At 47.5% G+C, this 21,152-nt stretch overlaps 1 protein-coding gene across 2 annotated transcripts in view; it reads right to left on the reverse strand.

Moving 5' to 3' along the window:
• The window catches only part of GTF3C2 (general transcription factor IIIC subunit 2), a 718,613-nt gene that overhangs the window by 424,554 nt on the left and 272,907 nt on the right, over nt 1-21,152 (reverse strand). The gene's annotated exons all lie outside the window — the stretch shown is intronic.

Genomic DNA, 21,152 nt, shown 5'->3' on the forward strand with positions numbered 1-21,152 from the left:
GGGGAATGATTCAGGCATGTGAATCTATGAAAGACAACCATAATACTGGATAACACATGCCCTCCAAGACAGACAACACAACCACCACCAGAACCAACTTATCCATTCTGCTACCATGGTCATCCAGTTGGTGGAGTATTAACTGCATAAAGATCAACTCAGACAGCATGGAAGTACTGGTCTTTGGAAACAAGACCTTCACATGGGATGCCAAGTGTGGCTGACTGTGCAAGGAATAACACCCACTAGACCAGGCCAGGAATCTGGGAATCACCCTGGATGACAAGCTCAACATTAAAGCACAAGTCAACGCGGTGAGCGTCGCCTGCTTCTACATCCTACGTATGCTACAAACATTTTTTGCCACAGAATACCAGATTTACCGTCACGCAGACACTCATCACTTGTAGGGTGGACAACGGTAAAGCACTCTAAACCAGAATCTCCAAGTAGCTCTCGGACAAACTCCGGACCATCCAGAACACCGCTGCAAGACTCATACTCTACCTCCCACGACAAACCTACATCACACCCCACCTCAAAGAGCTTCACTGGCTTCCCATTCTGAAGCGCAGCAAATTCAAACTCCTCACGCACAGATAAAAAGCCTCACTCTCACTCATCCTCTGCATTCACAAGAGCAGAACAGGAGGTTGTTTGCTCTCATCCATAGCATCAAAGGCATGGAGACGGCCTCCCACTACACGTCATAGCCCCCTCCTCACTTCTTGAATTCCGCAAGAAGCTGAAGACCCAATTCTTTGAATTACTCTAAAGGGACCCTCATCTGCACACCTGCTCAAGGGCAAGGATACCCTCACAGGTGCTTGGTGCGCTGTACAAACAGAAATAACACCTTCATTTCAGTTATACACCGGGCAAACAATCATAACGTATGGGGGGGAACACACACCAGAAGTACGGTCATCTAGCTCCCCCATTCAGGGCCCCTCGTAGTAAATAACTTTACTCTGTGTACCAGTTTCAGCCATGTGTAAGGGAACGGGTCGCTACTCTATGGTTGCCCTCATCTCCTTTACGGAATAGTGACTTTTAATACTCACGAAGCAATGCTAATCATCAGGTGTTCCCTGCTGTGGCTGAGCTCTAACACAACTAAATTAGGCTGTGGTCCCCATGAACTCAATAAAGAGAGTGCACTGGACTCTCCTGGATGGCGGCACCTTGATCATAGGATTGCGTTCTACTCCTACATATTCACTGAGCAGGATCGCATGGTAAAGTTTTGTATGGCTTCTAGATAATTTAGTCTTTGCGCAAAATGCCAATAAATCCTCCTTTAGGACATAGCATACGAAGAAGAGACTGTGCCCACTATTGTGCTCTGTGGAAAAATGTGGACGCTCTATCATGACTTGCCAGTGAGTGCATGCAAGCAGAATGGTGTAACATTCATTTGTGTGTAGGTGTAACATTCATTTGTGTGTAGGACACTACAAGAACACACTACCGGAGACTTTTAACCAGAGAATGATGTTGCTAAGTTTCATGTACCTTTTTAATTTTTCCCAGGGGTCACACTGGATCCAAAAATCTTCAGCAGGACTCCTGCACACCAGCAGACCGGTAGACATCAAGAGTGACAAAGGGTAGCCATGGGAAAGGCTTCAGGAGCAGGTCCAGCATGGAACTTTCCAGTGCTTGGTGACAGAGTTTGGCTTTGCATTACTAAGTGACCTTAGGAGTCATCAAGTCGCAGTCGCTGCAGGCCTTTGAGCTGTGCGCCAACCACAGGCAAACCTGATGGGGATCTGGCAGACATTTGCTTGCAGCAGCCCTTGCAAGGGTCAAACCTTGTAGGTTTACAGAGGAGGACATTTTCCCTAGCATACTGGCATTTAGAAAAAGAAAAATAAGGCAAAAATCATCTCACATTTCCAATGAGTAGCTCTGGATCTGCGTTTCGTTACGCAGAAAGAAAGTGAGTGACGTCAGTGTGAATGAGTGGTGCTTATATGTGGAACGCCATCTGTGTGGAGTCCTCTGAGATCACTTGCTAGCATGCATAGGCACTGCTGAAGATTTTCCAAATCTAGCTGACACCAGGGAATATTAGAAAGGTGAGGAATGAAGACGCGGGAATATTTGAAAGGTGAGGAATCTGTAGTCAGAAGTAGCCATCCGATTTAGTGTATTTGGAGGACACTCAAATTCTATTTGGAGACACAAAGGATTATCATGCCCGATTGATATCTGTACGGTGGAAGTCCGAGACACCACACACCGCCAGGAAACACCACACGCTGCATGCTAATTTCAAGGTTTATGCGCAGCTTGATTAGTTAAAGTTGAAAATAGATTTGCATGGATTATTTTCATGACATTGTGAAGCCCATATCTCCCACTGTGGCTAACTTGAGATTTGGGTTATGCATAAGGCTGTAAAAACTGGGGCACAATAGAAATAGAAGGTAAAGTATATACCAGAAAGATTTTTACAGAAGATAAATAACTTTTTCTTCTGATGGTTACTTCTAGCTAAAGATTCCTTACCTGTTGAATACATTCCATAGCAGTAACCCACCTTGGTAGTGGCTCTGAAGGAATGGTCACACAAGGAAATCCTGTAACTAATTGTGCACGAAATGGACATCCCTCTCATCTAGGAATCGAAACAATTATATATGGCAACGGTATGAAGGGGGACCCGTGTCGCCACATGACAGAACTCAGCCACAAGAACACCCATGCCAAGTGCAGAGGTAGAAGACTTTGCTGTGGTAGAGTGGGTCTGGATTTCCTAAAGCCATTACTTCTTGGGAAGAGCATAGCATATATGGAATATGCTACTTACCAGTATGCATCTGTTCTTGGCATGTAGGGCTGCTGATATTCACATCTTATGCATAGATTGCCGAATAGTGTTGGGTCCGGATGATTGCACATTGTTGTCCTGGAAGAGTCTTCGAAGTACCACGAGATAGGTGGCTCCTCCCCTGGACTACAGTGCGCATGGGCATCCTCTCCATCCTCAGATTTTCGCCATTGTGGCAGGGATGGAGTATGATACAGTAAGTGATGTCCATGCTAGAGATTAATACTGAGTGCTACAGCTGCGTCAGGCACCGGGGAGGAGGGAGGGCGATGTAAATATCAGCAGCCCTACATGCCAAGAACAGATGCATACTGGTAAGTAGCATATTCCGTTCGAGGCATGTGGGCTGCTGAATTCACATCTTATGCATAGAATGTATAGCAGTTTCCTCCTAGCGGCGGTTGCCCGTGCCAGCTGCAGCAGTTTGAAAAAGAGTTTTGAGTACAGCCTGCCCTACAGCTGCTTGCTGTTTGGAGTGTACATCTACGCAGTAGTGTTTGGTAAATGTATGTATGGTAGTCCATGTGGCTGCCTTACATATGTCTTCTAGAGGAATGTTTCCTAGGAAAGCCATGGATGCCCCTAACTGGCGTGTTGAATGCGCTCTTGGGGGAACTGTTAATGTGCGTTTAGCTTTTTGATAACAGATTTGTATGCACTTAACAATCCATCTGGCTATACCTGCTTTGGAAATGGGGTTGCCTTTGTGCTGTGGTGAGAAGGCAACAAACAGTTGCTTAGTCTTTCTGAAAAGTTTTGTTCTGTCCATATAGTACAGGAGAGCTCTTTTAACGTCTAGGGTATGTAGAGCTCTTTCTGCCACGGAATCTGGATTAGGGAAGAATACTGGCAGTTCTATAGCTTGATTGATGTGAAACTGGGACACCACCTTTGGCATAAATTTAGGGTTAGTTCGCAGCACTACCCTATTAGCGTGAATTTGTATGAATGGCTCCTGAATAGTCAGGGCTTGCAGCTCACTAACTCTTCTGAGTGATGTAATAGCCACCAGAAAAGCCACTTTCCACGTTAGGAATTGTATCTCACAGGAATGTAGAGGTTCAAAAGGTGGTCCCATTAGTCTGGTTAGAACCACGTTGAGGTTCCAAACAGGTGAAGGTGGGTGTCTTGGAGGAATGATTCGTTTGAGTCCCTCTAGGAAAGCTTTAATAGCAGGCACTCGGAAGAGTGAAAGGTGCTGCCTGTTCTGAAGATAAGCTGCCACTGCAGCTAAATGTATTCGTATGGAACTGTAAGCCAGATTGCATCTGTGTAAATGTAAGAGGTAACATATGATGTTTTGAGTAGATGCATCTAGCGGATTTATGTCATTATTGTTACAATAGATGACAAATCGTTTCTAGTTTGCCGCATAGCATGCCCTGGTGGTAGGCCTCCTTGCCTCTTTGATAATATTCATACAGTCGGGAGGCAAGTTTAGGTAACCAAACTATGACCTCAGGAGCCAGATCGCAAGGTTGAACTGTTGCGGATCTGGGTGCTGAATGTCGCCATGGCTCTGCGTTAAAAGACTGGGTTTTAATCGCAGCCTTTGATGAGGAACCACGGAAAGTTCTAGGAACGTGGTGTACCATGGTTGTCGCGCCCATGTTGGAGCAACTAGGATCAGCGTCATTGAGTGTTGTAGCAGTTTGCGTGCCACTAGTGGTATGAGTGGGGCTGGGGAAAAGGGGAAGCAAACTTGCCTGACCAGTTCATCCATATCGCATTGTCCTGAGATTGCAGATGTGGAAATCTGGCGGCGAAGCTTTGACATTTTGCGTTTTCCCTTGTGGCGAACAGGTCTATTTCTGGGTGACCCCACCGCTGGAAGTACGGTTGCAGCACTGAGGGATGGATCTCCCACTCGTGCATCTGGTGGCTGTGCCTGCTGAGCAGGTCCGCCATCTGGTTGTCCTTGCCTGGGAGGTGTTCCGCCATGAGGAAGATGTTTCTCTGAATGGCCCATTTCCACATGCTTTGCGCTAGATGGGACAACTGTGGAGAGTGTGTCCCCCCCCTGCTTTTGTATGTAGTACATGGCAGTCATGTTGTCCGTCCGGATTAACACGACCTTGTTGCACAAATGTACCTTGAACGCCTTCATTGCCATAAAGATTGCCATCAGTTCCAGCAGGTTGATGTACATCTTCTTTTTCTGTGTTGTCCATAGTCCCTGCACTGTGTAATGTAGGACATGCGCTCCCCATCCCAGGAGAGATGCGTCCGTCGTCAGCACGATTTGTGGTACAGGCTCTTGGAACGGTCGTCCCCTGCAAAGGTTTTGTGGGTTCCACCAATGCAGAGAGTTGTATGCGCGACCTGTTACCAACACTAGGTCTTTCAATTGTCCCTGAGCGTGGTTCCACTGCCGTGCCAAGCACTCCTGAAGCGGACGCTTGTGTAGTCTTGCGTGAGGGACTAAACAAGATGCAGGAGGCCATCATGCCTATCAACTGCATAAACACTCTTGCTGGGAGCGAGTGTTGGGGTCTGAATTTCTGAATGAGTAACAGAATGCTGTTGATTCTTGCTGAGTTTGGCTGTGCCTTTGCCGCCAGAGTGTCTATTGTTGCTCCCAGGTACTGTTGTACGTGGGCGGGCTGAAGATGAAACTTTGGGTAGTTTAATGAGAACCCGAGGCTGTGTAGGAGGCGAATAGTGCAGGACATGTGGCTGGCACATTGCTGGGCTGACTTTGCTTGGATGAGCCAGTCGTCTAGATAGGGGTAGACGTGAATATGGTTTCTCCGTAGGTGCGCAGCACTGTCGCTAGGCACTTGGTAAACACCCTGGGGGCTGTTGTTACCCCGAAAGGCAGTACCTTGAACTGGTAGTGCTGATTTTGGATGGTAAACCTGAGATACTTCCTGTGTGCTGGATGTATTGGTATGTGGAAATACGCATCCTTTAGGTCCAGTGTTGCGAGGAAGTCTCTCTGACTGAGTAATGGTAGGACTTGCTGTAAAGTGAGCATGTGAAAGTGTTCTGACAAGATGTATTGGTTTAGGGGCCTGAGGTCTAGTATTGGCCTGAGAGACCCGTCCTTTTTGGGGATTAAGAAGTACAGAGAGTACACCCCTGTACCCTGTTCCTGTATAGGGACGAGTTCTATGGCCCCTTTTTTGCAGCATGCTGATAACTTCTTGCTGCAATAAGATTATGTGCTCTGCGGACATCACCGTGGAAGAAATACGGGAAGCGACCGACGCACTAGCGTCTGGCAAGGCTCTGGGACCCAATGGACTCTCAGTAGAACTGTATAAGCAAACAGCTCAGATAACAGCCCCTCATCTCCTCAAAATGTTTGTGGACAGCCTAGAAGTGGGAGAACTCCCTAAAGATCAACGCCTTGCCACAATCATTCCGATCCACAAACCTGGTAAAGCGCCGGAGGCGTGCACCTCTTACCGCCCTATCTCCTTACTAAATGCAGAACCAAAGATCCTTGCCAAATTACTGTCACAGCGATTGGCACCCCATATTGCCACTCTGGTACACCAGGATCAGTCTGGTTTTATGCCAAATCGTAATACCTCACATAATCTGCGCCGTCTACAGGCGGTGATGGCCTGCCGGGACCACATACAGGAGCCGGCGGTACTTCTCTCCCTTGACGCCACTATGGCGTTTGACACCGTGGAATGGCCTTATATATTTGCGGTGCTTCGTCACATGGGCTTCGGCCCCAAGTTCTGCGCATGGGTCCGCCTGCTTTATACCAGGCCCCTAGCCCAGATAGCAGCTAATGGTCACATCTCCAGAGATTTCCCGCTCGGTCGTGGGACGAGGCAGGGCTGCCCGTTATCCCCCTTACTGTTCACGCTAGTCCTTGAGCCGTTGGCGATTTGGGTTAGATGGGAACCATCCATCAAGGGTATCCGGTGGTCACCGTCGTGGGAGGATCGGATATCTCTTTACGCGGATGATATCCTTCTCTATCTCACCTCCCCTAAAAAATCAATCCTAGAACTACTTAATGTCTGCGAGAAATTCGGGAGAGTTTCGGGATATAGAATTAACTGGACTAAGTCAGACCTATTCGTTCTTGCCGGCTGCCCGCCCGCTTTTCCGGTGGACTGTCCGTTACGTTACACGGACACCCCTTTTAAGTATCTGGGAGTCTACGTCTCTTCCGACCCTGACGAATTCCACGCCCTGAATCTAAAACCCCCACTGGAACGGTTCAATCGGGATGTGAAGGTGTGGCGTTCCCTCCCTCTCACCCTCCTGGGCAAAGCTACATTGTTCAAAATGATGACACTTCCCCGTTTTCTGTATCTCCTCGAGAACATGCCGTTCTCGGTCCCCTCCTCCTACTTTAGGGCCATCGCAGCGGCGGTTTCTACTTTGCTTTGGGACGGGAAACCGGCACGAATTGCGCAATGCAAACTGGTGAAGGACTGGTATGATGGGGGTATAGCACTCCCCAATATTGAACTATACTATTGGGCTGCCCATCTCAAGCAAATCAATTACTGGCTACACGCCCCACAGACAGAGCCCGCCTATTTGGCGGACAGGCAGTGTATTGAGTCCAGGGGACTGTTAAGAAACCTCAATAGTCGTAGTGTTCCGTCCGATCTACTGGGCCCGACTCGTCACACGGTTCAACTCTGGTATACGGCGCATAGACACCTTCAGTGCGCGAACGTTATTACACAAATGACACCCCTGTGGGACTCGCACAGATTAGGTTTCATGGGCAACAGCAAAGGGTTCCGGGCGTGGGACGCCATAGGTATTTCAGTGGTGGGAGACCTCTGGAAAAAACGCAAAATAGTAGACTTCACTTTCCTACAAACCAAATACGATCTGGCACAGTCCGAGCATTACAGGTACATGCAAATACGACATGCACTTCAGTCAGTCGTCCCGACGGGAGCGAATCTACAAGAGTCCACCCCTCTTGAGGACAGGCTGTTGACAGAACATATGCCCCAAAAAGCAACATCCTTTACATATCGAAACTTGTTAACAACCTCCCTGACATGCTATCCAAATTGCTTTTGAGTTGGGTGGATGATACCGGTGACCTTGATGACTCGGAATGGCAAGAGGCTCTCTCCTCGCCGAGAGAATCAGCGATTCCTTCCAGACTTAAACTGGTACAGTTGAAAATACTACACCGCACATATTACACCAGAACGGACCTTCACAAGATAGGGAGGGCCTCTCACGAGTATTGTGTCTGTGGTTGCGGGGAGAGGGGAACATTCTACCACACCATTTGGGATTGTGGTCGGTTAGCCATGTACTGGGCAGCAGTAATGCGAACCATCTCCCAAACCACAACTGTTTCCCTGATGCCCGACCCGCGTTGCTGTCTTTTAAACATTTGGGATGCAGTAGACTTAACCCATCGTCAACAGGACTGGGCCATGCTGGGAATGATGGTGGCAAAACGCAATATTGCTAGACTGTGGGGTTCTAATGTACTGCCCACATTGAGAGACTGGTGCAGAGACATGGATGAAGCAATGGTGGCCGAGAAAGCAGTATTTGTCCATCGGGGATGCCCTGAAAAGTGGGGACAAATCTGGGGGGCATGGAACAAGTTCAGGGGGGACATATGTGAGCCGCCACGGGTAGACTCCGATTAATACCTTTCAGATTAAGTGTTTGGCCTGAAATCTATATGTCAGTGGTTGTATTTCCTTTTTGTGTTGAAACCTGCCCTACTGCTTGACGGGTGCTATAAGGTTAGGGACGGGTCCGTGGTTGCACCGCCAATGCTAACAATAACTGCAATCATGAACATATGTTTTGTCGCCTTCGAAGAGTGAAGTGTTTAATGTGACTTTAATTTAACGTAAAGTTTGGTTACACAGAAAAAAAAAATCATAGACCTAAGTCATGACGTATATTTGGAATGTTTGAATTATGTACAACATGTTTCCATTCGCCGCCGATCCCCAGGGTTATCGGCTATACGGCTGTGTTAACCTGCCAACGATATTTCAACTGTGTTGCTATTGCGGCCGGCCCAAGAGGTTGTAGGCCTTAAGCTGTGTTACGATGGAAATGTACAATAAAGGTCTTTTTAAAAAAAAAAAAAAAATTACTTTTTTTTGTTTTGTTTTAATCTCCTGTTTGAGCCCTGAGATGCGCAACCAAGCATGCCTTCTGAGCATGACACTTGTGTTGATGGCCCTGGCTGCAGTGTCTGCTACATCTAGCGCACATTTAATGGATGCGTTGGATATCAGTTTCCCTTCCTGTATTAGAGTTTTTGCTCCTTCCTTGTAGGAATCAGGCAAATGTTGTAGCAGTTGCTCTAATGTGTCATAATGTGCCCTATCGTATCTGGCTAATAGGGCCTGTGTGTTGGAAATTCTCCAGATGTAAGCTGCTTGAGCAGCCACCCTTTTTCCAGAAGCTTCTAATACTTAAGACTCTTTGTCTGGAGGGGGAGCATCACCAGTAGTTTGGGAGTTGGCACGTTTACGAGCATTGGATACCACCAAAGAGTCCAACGGCAGCTGTCCCCGAATGTATGTAGGGTCCACAGGCGCCCGTCTGTATTTTCTTTCAATTCTGGGGTTAACAACCCTTGCTCTTGTGGTTTCCTTGAAAATGTCTCCAGCGTGTTTTAGGACACCCTTTAACATTGGCAATGTCTTAACTGATTTCTCTGAAGTGGAGAAAGTGTCAAACAAGAAATCCTCCTCAATTCGGTCAGCATGCATGTCCACATCATGATTTTGTGCTGCCCTCTCTATTAATGCGTTAAACGCCGCTGTATCCTCTGTTGGCGAAGTTTTTACAGGGTAACAAGGAGTATCAGGGATAGTTTGTGACTCCCCCTGGTCAATAGGGTCTGTCCAGGTTTGAGTCTGGTCCTCTTGATCATCGCCTGCAGGGTAACTATATTGTTCATCATAGTCATACCCCATATCCTCATTAGAGCGTGTGGGTGAGCCTGCAGAAGTGTCCTGGCTATAGTACCTTACAGCTTCAAAATGGATAGGCGATGTTGAAGAATCTCTTTTCTTTTTTAGTGGGCTTTTATAGGATTCCAGAGGATTTTCAGACCTGATCTTTCTTTGATAAACCGTAAGTTTGCCTGTGTCGGCGTCGATATGGAGCTTCGACTGATTATCATAGGAGGGCTCCAGGTACAGAACGTCCTCTTCTAGAGGATGACTCCTTTTCCCAAGTGACACAGTTTTGGTCGGTTCGATCCTTGTCTTCGGATCGATCGCCTTAGGCCGTGCTGTTGGGGGCAGTCCGAATTTTATCGGCGGCTTTGGGCCCGGCGTTGATATTGGACCGACGGACTTCACCTTGTCGTCGTGCTTTTGGCCTTGCATGGACTTCGGTGTTTGTTGCGTCGGAGGCGCGCTCTTCTTGTTCGTTTCGACTTGCTCCTTAGAGGCGCCTTTGGGTTTCGGCTCGAGGGTTTTGCCGAGCTGTTGTTTTTCGACTCAGTGCCTTTGTTCGAGAGCCTTCCGAGACTCGAGTCCTTTGTTTGTGTCGCTGTCCGTTGACGCCGACCTCGTCGGTTCGACATACTTGGCTTTAGCGATGGACTTTAGCGCACCAATCTTCGGCTCGACACCCTTTGTGGTCGATCCCGCAGGGTCGTCGACACTTTTCTTCGGCGTCGAAAGCGATGTGGTCGCACTCTTCGATCAGAGGACTGTCTTCAGCAGTTTCGGTTTTGTTATTGTCTCGATAGCTTTCGGTTTCGCTTTCTGTAGGGCGACCGATGGCTCGTGTGATATATTCTTAGCCGGGCCGAGACGCGGGGCTATAGAATGTTTGTCAAGATCTTGGCTAAGGCCTTTTGGCGATGCCTCGACCTGAGCCTTTGGAAGTTTTTGAGTGTCTTTTTGGGGCCCAGTACCCACTGTTGGGCCTGGTTCATCACTCGAGTCGTCATAGACGGCTCCGATGGGGGACACGTCGTCCCTTACCTCTTCGACGCTTTGTTCTTCATCGACGCGTTCTTCGTCGTCTTCATAGTAGTTGGAGTCGTGCTCCGAACCTGGATCCGACGCCTATTCCGGATCCTCAGTCTCGACGACCCCATCGTCGTCTTCATCGAAGATATTCACCGGGTCGGGCGCTGGCTTCGTCATTGTTTGTCTTGCTGCACGTCGGAGCCTAAGCGTCTTCTTCGACCGGAATTGAGCACAAGCTAGACAGCTGTCCTCGTTGTGGTCTGGTGATAAGCACTTGTTGCACACCGGGTGGACATCGATGTGCGGGTATTTAGAGTTACAAAGGGGGCATCGTTTGAACGGGCTCCGTTCCATCGACGATCGGGCCTCTGGTGTCGAAAAGGCCATGCGGCTCTCTTCGACGTCCTGCTTCGAAAAGAACTGGAACAAGAACTCGGCACCGATCGAACTAACAATACCGATGACCCCGAAAGCCTTTTGGCCTTGTAGAAAAGTTTCCGAACTTGAGTAAAGAAAAGTACATCCGAACCCAATGGCGGAAAAAAACAATCTGAGGATGGAGAGGATGCCCATGCGCACTGTAGTCCAGGGGAGGAGCCACCTATCTCGTGATACTTCGAAGACTCTTCCAGGACAACAATGTGCAATCATCCGGACCCAACACTAGGCGGCGATCTATGCATAAGATGTGAATTCAGCAGCCCACATGCCTCGAACACTGCATTACACATTAGTATAAAAAGCCTTCTTTTGGATCATCTTGCCTTTCGTGCTACCTGTATACTTCACAAAGAGCTGGACGTCGGAACTGAAATCTTTAATGCAGTCAAAGTAAAAATGAGTCACTCATCTGGGATTCAACAGGTGAAATCTATCCACCTCCTTGGTGGGATGAGTGGGAGGTCAGAAAGTAGCCACCTTCCAGAGTACACAGTCTCCGCAGAGGGTCAGCAAACTAACAATATTACTTTAACCAGTGCCAGAGGAGACAAAGAGCTCAGGTGCCCTTGCCCAATCTCCAGGCACGAGGGAGGAGTCTCTGGAAGATGAAGTACAGTACCTGCCCCTCCAACTGGTAGAGGAGGTATCACCTCTGGGTAGAGATGCCACTTGCGGATGTCTAGTTTATGCAGACTGAGGCTGATGGCCATGATGTTCACATGAAGCTTCGAGAAACGCTGAAAAAAATAGAGTGCACTCCAGACTCGAATCAAATGATGCAGTAAAAGGGACCGACAACTGCTTTAATAACGTCGCTGTAGCCTTGCTTCCGGTTCCAAGAGAGAACCATTGCACTCTACTGGCACAGAAGAGCTATGGAATCGTTTTCAGATAAAATCTGGTGCCTAGAAATATTCAATAGATGAGGAATCTGCAGGTATCCATCAGAAGGCCAAATTAATCAAGATTGTAGGAAGGTGGAATCCAACTGCATGGTTACCCCCACTTTTTGCCTGGTGTTTTGATGGTTTTTGACTTATTTGGCTGGGATCCTGCTATTCAGGGCCCCAGCCTATCGGCTTTCCTCTCTAAAATGATTACATGTACAATAGGTACATACCAGAGTACCTTAGGTACCAAGGGCATAGGTATCCCAGAGGCCTACCAGGGGCTGAAGCATGTATTATGCCACCCCCGGGAAGCCTTCCAAAATGGCACCACAGGTCTGCACTTGCAGCCTGGGGCAAGGTCGTGTAATCACCCCTTACTTAGATATAGTATACATATATATATATATATAGACACATTTATTTATTTATTTTATTTATTATTTTAAAAGTTTTATATAGCGCGGACAAGATCTTTGCAGATATCAGAGCGCTTTACATAGAGGGGTACATGAGGGGGCATAGTCATACAAATAAATCAAATCAAATAAATCAATAGATCAAATAGTACAAATAGGTTACAATAGGTTACATAGAGGGGTACATAAGGGAGCATAGTCAGACAGATAAATCAATAAATCAAACAGTACAAATAGGTGACTGCAACGCCAATCATGTGAGTGATGAGACAACTCATACAAGTAGGCAAAGGGGTTAAGCATGTAGTACAGATCGGTGCAGAGTATTAACAGAGTTCTAGATACTGGTTCCAGCGTATTTAGCCATGAGGATAGCTTTTACTTCTTTTTTAAAGAGTGTAGTGGAAGAGATAAGCCTGGTTTCTGGAGGGAGTGAGTTCCAGATCCTAGGTGCCATTCCCGAGAAGGAGCGCTTATATGTTTTTTCCTTCCGGAATCTTCTCGGTTTCAGCAGAAGATTGTTTGTGCCTCTAGTGTTTCTGGTTCCGCCAGAGATTGTCAGTTTCTGAGCGAGGTAGCCGGGTGAGTTTAGGCGATGTCATGCAGGCGATTTTCAGGTGTATTCTGGCTTCAAAAGGCAGCCAATTCAGGGTTTTCAAATCAGGGGTAATATGGGAGTGCTTTTTTGACCCAGTGATGAGTCTCGCTGCAGCGTTTAGGGAAGCTCTTAATGGTGCGGTTGTGGTTAGGGGGAGTCCGCAGAGGGCGGTGCTACCGTATTCAATTCGAGGGATGACTATTGCTTGTACTGCGGTTTGGAAGTCTTTGGCTAGGAGGAAGGGTTTTAGTTTCCTCAGAGTATTGATCTGGAAGTTCGCTCCCTTAGTTGCCTTGCTGATATGTTGCTGCATGTTGAGATTGGTGTTGAGTGTTATGCCTAAAGATTTTGCTGAGTCCACGATGGTGGGTTGGACATTGAGAGCGGTTAGGTGTTTAAGCCAAATTTGAGTGGTGGAGATCTTCGCTGGAGGTGAGATCAGAAGGAACTCTGTTTTCAGGGCATTGAGTTTGAGGTGGTTATCGGCAAGCCAGGATTGGGTGCGTCTGATTGTTGAGTTCAGGAGCAGGATGCCATTGGGGGATTGTAATTTGAGATAAAGTTGGGTGTCATCGGCGTACATGTGAAAGTGTACATTGGATGCTTGTAGCAAGGTAGTGAGTGGTTCCATGACTAGGTTGAACAGAGTTGGGGATAGAGAGGAGCCTTGGGGGATGCCTAGCGTTACAGGTATTGGCGAGGACATCTGGTTGTTGCTCTTGAATTTCTGCGACCTGTTGTGAAGAAAGGAAGTGAACCACTTGAGAACAGTTCCAGATAAACCCATTCTTGTATTTAGTAGTTCTAGCAGATTCTCATGTTTAACGGTGTCGAATGCTGAAGAGAGGTCAAGAAGGATGAGGAGGCAAGTGTCGTTTTGGTCTAGTATTTGAAGAGCGTCGTCAATTATGTGAGTCATGGCAGTTTCTGTACTGTGTCCTGCTCGGAAGCCTGACTGGTGAGGGTTGAGGAGATCAAATTGGTCAATGTGTTTTTATTCAATTGTAGTTGTGCGCATTTTTCCAGCAGTTTGGCGAGAGTGGGAATATTGGTAATGGGACGGTAGTTGTTGAGATCAGAGGGGTCGGCTGTGGGTTTCTTTAATAGAGGTGTGACTTGACCAACTTTGAGGGAGTCAGGTATGCTTCCTTGTTGGAGAGAGTTGTTGATCATTTTAGTCCAGAGAGGGAGAAGCAATGGGGTAAAGTCTTTTACTGCGGAGGCAGGAAGGGGGTCCGTGAGGTGATTAGATGGTTTCAGGGTGCTGAGTAGCTTGCCAATTTCTTCTTCCGAGTATGTGCCAAAGGTTGACCATGTAGCATTGTTTTTTGGTTCAGCGGGTGCTAGGCACTGGGGTTTGGAGTAGAGGCTTGCGTCGGTAAGGAGATCGCTTTTTATGTTGTCAGTTTTTTGGATAAAGAAAGCAGCGAAGTCTTCACAGGAGGGTGCTTTACTCACAGTGTTGAGTGGTTGGGGTTGATCCTTGGATTGTGATCTGATTAGCTCAAACAGTTTTCTCGGGCGATTTTTTGCTTGGTCGAGCTGGAGGCTGAAGTCTGATTTTGAACGTTTTATTTTCCTGAAGTAGGCGTTTCTCTTTTTCTTCAGGTCTTTTAGGTGCATTGCAGAGGGAGCTGATCTCCAGGTACGCTCTGCCATTCGCATGTCTCGTCTATCCTCATTGAGACTTCCGTCGTACCATGGGTTGGAGATTTTAGATGAGACTCTTTTTAGCTGCATAGGTGCGGCCTCATTAATTATTGAGGTCATAGCGTTGAGATAGTGGTCAGTCAAGGTTTGAACGTCTGTATCGCCTATCGGTGGAAGTAGGAGATTGCACCTGTTAGGGGGAAGAGAGCCTGAGTTGAGTTTTTTCATGTCTCTTTTCCAGACTTTCGGTTTGGAGAGTTGAGCCGGGTTAACTTTAACTTTTTCATTGATGAAGAATGTGATAATATGATGATCTGACCAGTCACAGGGTTGGATGGACTCGAGTAGGATAGAGTCCTCTTTGGAGATGATCAGGTCAAGGATAGAGCCTTTCTAATGGGTCGGGCTGTTGCATATTTGGGTGAGGTTAAGGGCGTCAAGGAAATTTTTAAGACTGTTTACCACCGCGTCATTGCGATCCTTCCAGTGTAGGTTAAAGTCACCAAGGTATGTTTGGGTGAGCTGCCGTCCGGAATTGGTTGAGATCATATCCATGATTTGCTGGGAGAAGGTGAAGTTGTCCCCGGGAGGGTGGTAAATGCTGTGAAGAGAACATATCGGTTTGCCCTCACTAATAATGTCGAGGCAGATGTATTCCCAGGATGTTGGGGATGGTAGGGAGGTGGAGTTGACTTTCAAGACAGAGATGTTGTTCCTGTAAATGCATGCGATTCCACCCCCAATTTTGCCTGATCTGTCGAGCCTGATAATGTGGTAGTTGGGAGGGACTAGAATGTCCATTATAGGTGTCGAAGATTCAGTTAGCCAGGTTTCAGTCAGGATGATTATGTCAAGGTCCAGCGATAAGAGGAGATCAGCAATGGCGGCGGAATGTTTCGAGGCCGATCTGCAGTTGAGGAGAGTGCATTTGAGACGGGGTGTGTTGAGGGTGGTAGGTGGTTCTAGAGCGAGGGGGACTTTTCTAAGGTTATTGGGGATGGAGGATCTGCTGTTTAGTGTGGGGGGTCTAAGGGGATTTGAGTGTATCGTGGGAATGGTGAGGTGTGGTTGTGTCATTATGGGGTGCAGGGTCATAGGAGCTGAGAAGGGAGAGTGTGTCAAGGTCAGAAGTAGGGTTGTGGGTACGACGAGGGCGGTTGTTGCGATTGCGAGCTGGGATTGAGGTCCGGTAGGGGGAGAGTTGAGTGAGAGAGTTCATCGGAAGAGGGGAGGACATGTTGGGCTGGGAGGTGTAGTTGTGTGAGGGGTTGCAGGGACGATGAGGGGGCCGAGGACAGTTTTTGCGACTATGAACAGGGATTGACGCTCGGTGTAGGGCGTGTTGAGTGTGGGAGTCAGCCGGAGGGGTAGTGGACAATTTGGGTGGGGGGGTGGGGGTGGGTGAGGTGTGTATGGGGAGTGTGGAGAGTAGTTCTTTGATGATGTGTATATCTTCTTTGATCTGGAAGAGAGTGGCCATGATGTTGTCCATCGTGGGGTAGGTGGTGGGGGTGGGGGTGGCAGTCAAAGGTGAGTGACTGACCAGGGAATTCGCGTGCTGGTGGGAGAGTGGGCTGGTGTTCGAGCAGGGTTTCGTGGTGTTAGGAGGGAGAGAAGTTTTGGGCGGGAGGGGTGTGGATGAGGTAGGTAGGAGGTTGGTGTTATGAGTGAGGGCATTGATGGTAGGCAGGGGGGTCAAGGTGTAGGCTGGGAGACTGATAGTGGTGGTGGGGGTGGGGGACGGGTAATGGGGGCTGAGAGTAGGAGGGGAGATGGGGTTGGAGGTGGTCCTGTTGTGAGGAGGGGGAGTTAGATTAATAGAGGATGTGTGTTCTGCGTAGTTGGTTAGAGGGTAATGGGGACTGAGTATGGGGGGGATAATGGGGGGGATTTGTCGATATGTGTGTTCTGGTGTTGAACTAGGTTAGGTGTGTTGTGGGAGGGAGCTGTGCTGTCAGGGGTGAACGGGGTGTTAAAGCCATCTGTAGGTGTTAGAGGGTAATGGGGACTGAGTATGGGGGCTGAGTATGGGGGGGGATAAAGGGGGGGGATTTGTCGATATGCGTGTTGTTCTGGTGTTGAGCTAGGTTAGGTGTGTTGTGGGAGGGAGCTGTGCTGTCAGGGGTGAACGGGGTGTTAGAGCCATCTGTAGGTGTGAGAGGAGTGTTGATAAGTGTGGAGGCCCGTGGATTGGTAGCAGGGGTGGGGGTGTGAGTGGTGTATGAGGGGGAGCGATCTGTGTCTGTGTTTGAGGCGCGTGTGGCAACTGCCTGGTGCTGAACTGGGATAGAATAATTGTGGGTGGGAGATGGGGGGTCCGGGGTAGTAGGTGTGTCCCTGATTGAGATGTAAGTAGTAGTTGGTTTGTGCTGAGCTGGGATAGAGGGGTTGTGGGTGGGAGATGGTTGGTCAGGGGTGGTAGGTGTGTCCCTGATTGAGGAGTATGCAGTAGTTAACTGGCGCTGAAGTGAGTTGGAGGGGTTTTGGGTGGTAGGAGATATGAGGTCGTGGTTGGTGGGACTGGAGGAGATATGAGTGTTGTTCCGCGAATTGGAGAGGTGCTCTTTTAAAGTGGGGAACAAGTTGTCTAGTAGTTCCAGGTTCCTGTCTGTGGATTGAGATAGGACAATCCCGTTATTGTAGATAGTGATGGTGGCTCTGCCTGGAAAGAGTTGGGATGGCGTGATGGAGAGAGTTAGGCTGTGAGAGGATTTCTTGGTGGAGGAGACGGTGAGTAAGGAGAGGAACGCTTTTCTCCATTGAGCTCTGCGTGTGGTGTGGAAGATGATATCAGTGTTCAGGGATCCATTGATCGGTGAGAAGTAGGTGTCAGCAAAGGGTGTTTCAGAGTGTGACCTAAGGAAGTTGTGTTTAAAGCGTTTAGCAGCTTTTTTGGTGAGTGTCGGTGGGTAGTTGATTTTATATGTGTGATTGCCGATAGGATCCATGTTGGGGCGGTGGTTTAGGTGGGTGTGGGATAATACACTATAGTGGTACACATGTGCAGGAAAACAAGTACATAAAGTAAGCTACACAGTACAAAGGTGGTACTAGTGATCAGTCAGTATACCCAAATATAAGAGTGTGCAGAGACACAAATACATACAGTAAGTTACAGAAGTGGCACTAGTGATCAACCAGCGTAACCAAAGTATAAGAGTGTGCAGTAGAGCGAGTACAAGAGTGAGGTATAATGCTTGTATAATGTATAAAGTAGAAGTATAATACTGAGACAGGGTACAGATGCACATAGCAATTACATGGATCAAAAGTGATCCTAGGGGGCAGAGGTGACACTAGTGAGCATCCAGAAATATAAGAGGTAGTAGTTGGTGCATTACAGGAGAGGGGAGAAGAGTGTGAGTGGATGCAGGTTGTAGCACTTTGCAGAGTAGTACAGACTACAGTAGAAGTATATTGTATGTGTGGTAGCAGTCGGTGCGTAACAGGAGAGAAAAGTAGGAATGAGTGCAGGTTGAGGAAATGTGCAGAATAGTGCAGAATACAGGAGAAGTATAATACTGATAAGAGCAGGATAAAAGTGCAAACCACAGTTTACATGAACCCCAAAATCAAAAATCAACATTAGTTAGCAGCCAGAATATATGAGGTAACAGTCTGCGCATTACAGATGTTCACAAATACAGGCAGAAGTGACACTAGTGAGCAACCGGAGATATATGAGGTATAGGTGGTAGCAGTCGGACTAATAGAATATAGGAACAGAGTACAGATGCAAACAATAATGTACATGAACCAAAAATCTAAATCAATAAAATCCAAAGTGACATTAGTTAGCAGCCAACATATATGAGGTAGCAAACTGTGCATTACAAGTGTTCAAAATATAAGTAGAATTATAATATTGCAATAATAGGCAGACATTCTTTCATATGGACCTATAAGTCACTCCTATGGCAGGCCTTGACAATCCTGAAGGCAGAGTGCTTGGCTTTGTGTGAGAGGGTGCCCTAGCATGAGCTGAGCCCCTCTGCAGCTTTCGGAAACCCTTCCTTATAGCTGTTCTATGATATAGCCGTACCATATACTCTTAAGTGCATTATAATCCGTGCGGTTAATGCCAACTTTGGTTTGGCTTTATCAAAACATGTCGTGTTTGGTGTCAAACACTATGGAATCCTAACCCCCCCCCCCCCCCCCCACACCCCCTGCCAGTTCTGGTGGCAGGGGTAGAATTCTAGGGAGAAGACATGTTCACACTGGTACACCCGTTAAATGTTTAAAAGAGCCTCAACATCACAAAATGGATGCTGCTGCCAGAGACACAAGTCTGACCTTCTGCTGCTGGACAAAACTCCAGCAGGGGAGGCCTGAACAATAGGCCGGCACCTCCCCAGACAGGCTTTAGTGTATTGGGGCAGGGTGGGTTGCATTCAGTGAATGCTTTTTAGACACTGCCTGGGGCACCCCCTCCCCAGGTCCTCCCATAGGTGGGACCCTAGAGTTAGCCCAACTACTAAACTTAGTATAAGTATAGGAACCCAGTCACTGAGACTTTAGATTACTCTGGATGATACATAACTCTGGGACCTTAAACATTCCATTTCAACTGGAAGACGGAAGAAATCTCCCTTGAGGTCAAGGAGTGACCTCCCTGTTCAAACAGGCACCAAAGAAGCATCTTGCCGGTCTGCATGTTCGAGGCTCCCGCCGGATCCCGAAGAATCTGCGACACAGGACACAGACTTCCAGACATCTCCGAGGCTGACACGAGTCCCCAGCAGAGCTGAGACATGTAGCTATCACGAGAGATGCGTGACCGGAACTCCTGGACATCCTGCAATTTTGCAAGTGCACCTACTTCCTGAAGTTTCCCGAAGTTGTGCATTGGGGTTTTTAACCCCTTTTCGCCGCGGTGCGGGTGATTTATGGCGTGGTTCGGACGGCCCCCGGCCGTCCTCCGCACACGCCCACCGCCCGCTTCCTGCATTTTCGCTCGAGGCTCCTTCGCGATCCCTAGTCCGTTGGCTAGTGGGTCCCCTCGAAGGACAATCCTTTGTTTCTTGGGCTTTCCTGGTTGCTCCAGAAGTGCCCTGGCTCCCCTCCAAAGGGTGAGTCCCTCATACCTTGCTGGTCTGCACCGAAGTCAATTTGGTCATCTTTCATGGGTTGCTGTTGCCAAGGCTTGTTGGGTCCAATCCGGATACCGACGCTGCAGCACTCTACATCCTTCGTGGGACAGCTCGAATCCAGCTCCTGGTCGTCGTCGACGCCTCCTGGTCCTCGTGACTGAAGAGTCAAGCTTCACCTACATCACCTGAAATCACCCGACATCGGCTGGCATCTTCCTGTCGCCATCCTGGTCACTGGCAAGTGACCCAGACTCTGTCCCCTCTGCTTTCAGGTTCTTCAGATCTCCGATCCACCCTTGGATCCATCCAGACACTTTTCCTCTGGTCGCCTGCAGCACTTCTTCGCAGCTCTCCATTGGAGTGCACATCATATTCCAGGCCAACTTCTCACAAACATAACAACTATGATACATTTAAACCTTTAATTCCTACAGTCTAGGGTGGCCACCACCCTCTCGGTCATTACGGGCAAGGTTTCCATTCCTTGACTTATGTGCTTTAATGTAAGTTTTCTCAGGACCAAGTGCCAGTATACTAGAATAAACCATGAAACACATTATGGAAAATTATGGGGAAGGTTAACATATTCTGAATAAATAAAGTAGGAGTACTATTTTGAAGCAAATTCATAAGAGTATTCGGTATATTGAATATCAGTGAGATTTTACAAAAGAACATTCAAATGCTGCAGGTAATATACAATCTTTTACTAAAGTTTTCAAAAGAATACTAATTTCTTCCACATGCCTCCTTCACTGAAGTATCTCAAAGATTGACAGAAATTACATCATTCCATACATAGATCATGTAGAATCTTGTCTTGGAACCTCTAAGAGCATCGGACATACTATAGTATCGGACATACTATAGTATAATTTATTATTCCAGTATACGATTATTACATGATTATTGTGTTTACTCCCCCTTATATCATTATGTTACATCGTTTTGCCCATCCTTCGCTCACCCAGGTGTATAAATGATCTATTAGATGCTCACCACTTGAGTCAATGCCTATTAGAAGCCCCATTTCACTCATATTTAGATTTTATTTTGGTATTGGCTGTTATTCCTGTATATGGGTATTTCACTTACTTCCCTTATATCACTACGCCCCATCATATAGCCCACTCCTCGTCCACTCAGGACTTATAATTGAGTTGTTATATATGAACTATTTGATTTAATGATTATTATACTCCCCATGTCTGACTCATGTTTTGATTGTTACCTTTCCTATAACTGTAAAGCACTCCAATATCCTTCGGGATCTAGTCTGCGCTATATAAAACTTTATAAATAAATAAATGTGTGATAGCCT

The sequence above is a fragment of the Lissotriton helveticus genome, chromosome 6 (assembly GCF_964261635.1).
Source record: "Lissotriton helveticus chromosome 6, aLisHel1.1, whole genome shotgun sequence".
Taxonomy (NCBI): Eukaryota; Metazoa; Chordata; class Amphibia; order Caudata; family Salamandridae; genus Lissotriton; species Lissotriton helveticus.